This window comes from Paroedura picta, chromosome 10 (assembly GCF_049243985.1).
Source record: "Paroedura picta isolate Pp20150507F chromosome 10, Ppicta_v3.0, whole genome shotgun sequence".
NCBI lineage: Eukaryota > Metazoa > Chordata > Lepidosauria > Squamata > Gekkonidae > Paroedura > Paroedura picta.
In genome coordinates, this window is record NC_135378.1 from 30,972,410 (window position 1) to 30,979,122 (window position 6,713).

The window sequence follows — 6,713 nt, forward strand, 5'->3', positions numbered from 1 at the left end:
CTCATCCAGTGCAGCCAGGTGTCTCTCAACAACCTCTCTATCCATGTCAAGCTGCCACCCAGACACTATACCTTGCCTACACTCCTCCCTAGATGTGTCCATATTCTTCCGGGAACATACAGAGGCAAAATAGGTGCTGAGCCCTTTCTCCTTCCCCAGTGCTGGTCTCTCAGGAACTAACTGTAAATAGGTCTTAGGGTTGCCAGGTCCCCTGTGGCCACTGGCAGGGGATAAGGGCATAGGGTTGACAGATCCAGGTTGGGAAACTCCTGGAAATTTGGAGATGGATTCTGGAGAGGACAGGAATCTCAGTGGGGTACAATGCCACAGAGTCCATCTTACAAAGCCCTCATATTCTCCAGGGAAACTGATCTCTGTAGTCTGGAGGTGAGCTGTAATTTCAGGTCCCACTTGGAAACTAGCATCCCAGAAAGGTCTACTTTGAAGTGAGTCTCATTTTATTCAAAGGGGCTTGTACCTAGGAACGTGTTTTTAGAATTGCAGCCTCACTTACCACATTCTCTGAGACTGCTACCCCAAAGTCCAAAGAAACTGAACAAAAAGATACATGCTATTCCCCTCAGCATCTGCAGAGACGTGGCCTAGAATTTTAGAACTTTCCAGAGCCTGCTTCGGTACTGGCTGAGAACTCACCAAGGAAATCTCAGCTACAGGTAAGCAGCATGTTTTTGCCCTTGTGTTTCACATTTGCCAGCCTTTCTGCTCGGTTGTGATAGAAGTGGAACCTGTTTTTCTGCCTATTCTTTCCACAGGATTGGCAATCCTCCAATTTTAGTTCTTAACTTTTCCCATAGCTACACAGTGAGTGAGGGGAGAATCTCATTTTAGACCAGGAGCTAATATAGTGGATGCCTTCTATATGTTTATTACTTTATCTCATTAAGTCATCGGACAAGCCTTCCTTTTACTTTCATATTTGGAAAACAAGCTTTGCATCCAATTTAATAACAAGCCTTAGCTTGAGTAGCTGTTGTAATCTATACGCTTTGTAGCTGGTACATATCACCAAAATGCAAAAGACAAATACAACCTATTTATTTTGGAGCAGAATGCCACAGGCTGACATCTTAGTAGAGACTGTGTGATAGAGAACAGATTAAACAAGTATTACCCGTTACTGGCCTTTATTCATTTGTTGACAGGATTTGACTATATTTGCATAGCCGGCATTACCAACTACCAGGATCCTGCTGCCACCTGGGCTTACCTGACTTATGCAAATATTCTTTGCCACTAACTGATCTCAAGACAGACTCACCAATGGTACTTTTCTTCCCTTCCATATCTTACAGCAATATATTAAAGAGCATATTGTTTGACTAAAAATTCCCTCCTCAGATAATTCTAAAATTGCCTAATGTATGTTTATCTGATAAAAGAGGCCAAGCTGAAGGAGAAATGATTTTCATAAATTATTTTAAGAGTTAAAAACACCTCTTGTTTCAGAAATTCTAGGGGGGTTGCTTCTTTAAAAGCCCGGTTTTCATTCCAACCAGATTTTATTTGTCCTCTCCTCAGTGACATCTGTTGGTAGCCAAATCTGATTGAATGTACGGCATTACCTCTTGGTTGTGATCACTTTGGAAAGGGATATTTTTATCATTAACTAGGCAGACAAAATGGTGTCAAAGAGTATTACTACTATTTAATTTTTATACCTCCCTTCACGTATGGGTTTAGGACAGTTCACAACAATAAAAGCATTCAATAAAAACAATCATAAAATTACTGTAAAATACAATAAACTACAATTTAAAACCCCATCCCCACCCCCCATCCCCTTCGTGCCCTCCACCAGTAGTGGTGATGGTGGGTAAACATCAGCAAATAGCTTTTTAAAGAAAATTAGTAAACATTCACAATCAAAGTCTCTTCTTTATGAAATATTTCTAACCCCTGAAAGCAATGCTTTTAACCCAAAAGTCTGAAATGCTGAACATTCAATATAACCATAATAAAAAGCACAGAGTATTGGTGAATGTGGTTTCTCATTTTGGATTGTGTGAGTATTATATATGCAACCTGAGCCTTCTGGGCGAGTGATATAGAAATTCAAGAAAATAAATGAATAAATATTAATATTGTTAAGGTGTGAAATAAGCACCACTTTCCTCACTAACAAAGGGGGAATGAGAGTGAAGAGCCAGCTAGGTGTAGTGGTTAACAGCAGTGGCTTCTAATCTGGTAAACCGGGTTTGATTCCCTGCTCCTCCACATGCAGACAGCTGGGTGACCTTGGGCTCATCGCAGTCCTGATAATTCTGTTCTCACAAAGCAGTAACTTTAGGGCTTTCTCAGCCCCATTTACCTCACAGGGTCCCTGTTGTAGGGAGAGGAAGGGAAGGTGATTGTAAGCTACTTTGAGACTCCTTCTGGTAGAGAAAAGCATAGTCATCCAGTGAGAACATGGCTAACATGAGCCCTGTCTAACATGGACCATGTTCCTCAATGCACATCCTAGTGCAAACTCAATAAATGGGACAATTATTATTATTAGATTTATAAATTGCCCCCCCCCCTGCAAGTTGGCTTAGGGTGGTTCACACATAATTCAAACATTCATAACCAGAATTAAAAACATCCTACAGTTAAAACTCCCCCCAAGCCCCCTCCCCCCAACCACCCACCGGTTCATTGTAGCGGGGAGTGACACATGGGTTATAATAGTGGTGAATCAAATTTATTTATTTATCTATGGTTTTTATGAGCTTCTGAGCTTCAAGGTGAACAGTATAAGACAAGCCAATTAACTGGATGGGACATCTAATAAGCAATGAAATAGTGGATAACAGAATTCTAAAAGCAAGCAAAAATCTGATGCATTTCAACATGATAAGTTAAATTGCCAGAAATTACCCAGCAGGAATATATTTATAGAAACAGACAAGACGTTGCCAAAGCATCACCGGTGCTCTCCCCCCCCCCCCATGCCTGCCGAACCCTCTGGTGTCTTTGGTGTGCCTTTTATGGGCGGCAGCAGGAAGAGCTGGGTCCCCATCACCACTCCCCCCCCCCACTCTGCAAAATGCCCTTCATGCCCTCTGTAGGCTTCAGTGGGCCTTTTGGCCATGTCGGCGGGGAGAGCCGGGTCCCTGTCAGTGCTCCCCGCCCCTGCAAAATACCAGTTTTGGTTGAGGCCAGACATACTTCTTTTTGATGAGGGATCACCGATTTATTTAAAACTTTTATTTAAAAAAAACAGCATGTTGTTGACCAGTGTTATGAACTTATGTTTAGAGAGGTTTGCAAATTGCTCAAGCTAAAGCACAAGCAGCCATACTTTCAAAGCTGGCTTTTCAGACAAATAAAAGGCTCATATCATTATTTACAAGAGACATTTGGCGGGTGTCACTGAGCCATGTCCCCCTCCCCTCTCCTATGTAAAAAACAATGTTATGAAATATTGTCACATTTGTATGTCCTGCCCACCACCAAGTGTCAGCCAATAAAGTGTATGGGGTAGGAAATTTTAATGTAATTAACAAGGGATAGTGTTGCATCATGCCTATTTCCCATGTCATGTTATGCTCTTCTCAGTGTATGCTCTTCTCAATTACAGATTGTACCTACATTTCACCAGTGCTGATTATGCCACTGAGAACCAGCATGGACATCTGCTTCTTAAAAGCCCCTGGTGAACTTTTGGTTCATATGCAAATCTACAGTATTCCCAAATGTGCGTAATTATACAAATGGCACACTAAGGACAAGTGTAATTTCTCAGGTCTCGGAATAATGTGCTTTGTAGAACCCATAGTTTTCCTTACCCATATGCTTCTGTTTCCATACAGTATTTGCAGATAGCCTAAGGGCAGAAAAATAATGAGACCCTCACCCATATGGTGAAACTGGCTTTAAATGAAGGGCAGGGGGAGGGTTTCTCTTGGATATATTTATTTATTCCATTAAAAAATACTTTTATTTAAATTGTATGCACCGTGTATATATTGTAATGGCCTTTGGCTATATATGAACAAAAGAATCTATTCATTCGTTCAAAAATCCTTTTAAATTCAAGAATCTTATAAAATCATGAGACACGAAAAGACAATAACAAATACTAAATGTGTGACTCATCCCTTCGTTCTGTTCAATGGCAGACAAGTCATCCCAAAAAGAGGTCTTTGTTTTCCTAAGTATTTATGGTCTCTTAGCTGACTAGCCAGGACCTTGTGAGCTATTAAAACATATTTCATGGCAGGTCATCTAAGACTGGCAGCAAACCTCAGACCAAGGGGATTTGTAAAGTTCATCATAGTAAAAAATAATCTTCTACCTGGAGAACACTGTATTAGCAGTCTGACGTCCCATCTGGTTTCTAAAACCAAATGAGTATCCTCAGTTTCAATTTAGATCTAGTACTGTAGTCTCAGGAAATAAAAAAACACAGGATAACCCGACAGGTGGCAAATGAACTCTGAGGGAACAGTATACAAATAGGGTCCACTTGTAAAGGTGCCAGGGCTGATACACTGCAGGAAGAATGGGAGGGGGTGGGGACAGAAGCAATGGATTCAGCATTGGCTCAAATCATGCATGAAGTGACTGGACCAGACATGACATCATCCTATTGGGGTGATATTCTAGGGCACACTTAAAACTCTATGGTTAAACATAGAATTCTGAGTGAATCCGAGAGCATCATGCCAAGATGCTGAAGGCAGTTCCAGTTTTGTGCTGGAAGTGGCATAATGCATTGATATGATGCTGAATCACTCCTCCTTTTTCCACCATCGCCATGTTGAATGACTGCATGGAATTAGACCCACACTGAGAGGTCTCTCACAATAGTAGGAAACCCAGCCTCCCGGTCCATTAGAGAGGGAAGATGGGAGCATTGTGTGTTTCTTGATATCTTTCCCATATTGGGTATATTGTGTGTAAGATCCCAAGTGGTGTTATTGGGCAGTTCCCATGAGAATATTCAAGAAGGAAGAAAGCTGTACATTCTTCCATGCTGACTGATAAAATGACTAAGGGACTTCTTTTCCTGAATATTGAAAAGAGCAGAAATTCAGGAACGGTCAATGTTTTTCAACTGAGTTTCAACTGAGTTTCAACTGAGTTTCAACTGAGTTAATTATATCAGTAGTATTTCCTATAACACAGGTTAGGTATATTTGCATATACGTCAGGGACTGCAAAATCAAGTCACAATCAGAAGAAGCCAGTCCAAATTAAACGCCACTGGCCCATCCAATTTGAATACACATTCTGGAATAGGATACAACATGTGGTAAGGTGCTATGTGATACGCTTGATGGAAATATATACAACAGCAACTCTTCCTCTAGCTAATATTGTCGTCCTTGACTTTATTCAATAAGGAGCTGCTGCATTTAAAAATATGCATGTATATCATTCATTCATATGCTCTGTTGCTGAACATCCAAAGATAATGAACATTAGTCTATTTCTCTGCGGTTTCAAATGTAATTCTCAGAAGCAGGGGGTGTCTGCACCCGGGAAAACATGGAATTGTGATCCTTAAACATTTTCTGCCAAGCTTCACACTCACTCTGCTGAAATGTTAGAGGAATTAGGCAGGAAGCCACATTTTCAAACAAAGTCACAGAAATTCGTACTGCAATGCAAACTGTTTCAAGACCTAATGGTAACTGAGCAGTGATCAGCATCAGAAAATAAAAAATCCAGTGGCTGCTAAGTGGAAATGCTATTTGAATTCTAGAACAATTGCAGTAACATCCTCATTTCCATGCTCTCATTCGAAAAAAAACCCTTCTTTGGACAAGATTTCAGCCTTATTACCCAGGCTTTCTCAACTAGGGCTTCATGAAACACTGGGGTTTCTTGAAAGTCCTGGAAGGGTTTCCCAAATGGATAGGTGTTAATTAATTTTTAATATATTGTTAAAATGTGTCACACACGTGTTGGGTGATATATGGTCTTGTCAACCTGCCCCACCCAGTGGCCAATGATTGGCCTGGAAGAGGTGGGAAGGGGAGGGGCCCTAGGTGGACATGCACACAGCTGTGCTCCCCAACCATATTCTACATGTTCATACCACTTTTGGGGGTTCTCAAAGCTTGAAGAATGTTTCAGGTATTAACAGTAAAGAAAAAAAAGCTGAGAAAGACTGTCCTGACCACTTATCCCAAAGTGGCACCATATTGGGACTGCATCCAGATGTTGCTCTCTCTCTCTCTCATTTATATTCCCCCATTCTCCCCAATGGAGTCCCAAGCTGCTTATGGTTTTCCTCTCCTCCATTTTTCTTCACATAGGGTTGCCAGGTACCCCCAGGCCACCAGTGGGGGAGAGGGAACTAGGGGTGTCAGATCCAAGTTGGAAAACAACTGTAGAGTTTGTGGGTGGAGCCTGGGGAGGACAGGGACCTGAGTGAGGTGCTGTGCCATAGAGTCGACTCTCCAAAGTATCCATTTTCTTCAAGGAAACTAGTCTGGAGATGAGCTGTAATTCTGGGGGATTTCCCCAGTCCTATCTGGAGGCAGGCATCCCGATCCTCACAACCCTGTGAGACAGATTAGGCTGAGATGGTTTCCACTGTAGTGATATCCCTCACTTTTGTTTTTTTCTAAGTGCCAAACTTTAAAAAGGAAATTGGCAGAAAATGGAACATACTTTGAAATATTCATTTTCCCAAGCAATAAGAACACTGGTGGTGGCTCTTATATGGATCCATAAGAGAGTACTGGAGACTTGTAAGTCAA

General features: G+C 41.5%; 1 long non-coding RNA gene across 1 annotated transcript; it reads left to right on the forward strand.

Moving 5' to 3' along the window:
- Positions 1 to 582: 582 nt before the first annotated feature.
- Positions 583 to 3,890, forward strand: LOC143819125 (uncharacterized). Its single transcript, XR_013224819.1, has 3 exons — positions 583 to 674; positions 1,164 to 1,284; positions 3,581 to 3,890. It is a non-coding gene; the product is annotated as an uncharacterized LOC143819125 (long non-coding RNA).
- Positions 3,891 to 6,713: the final 2,823 nt, after the last annotated feature.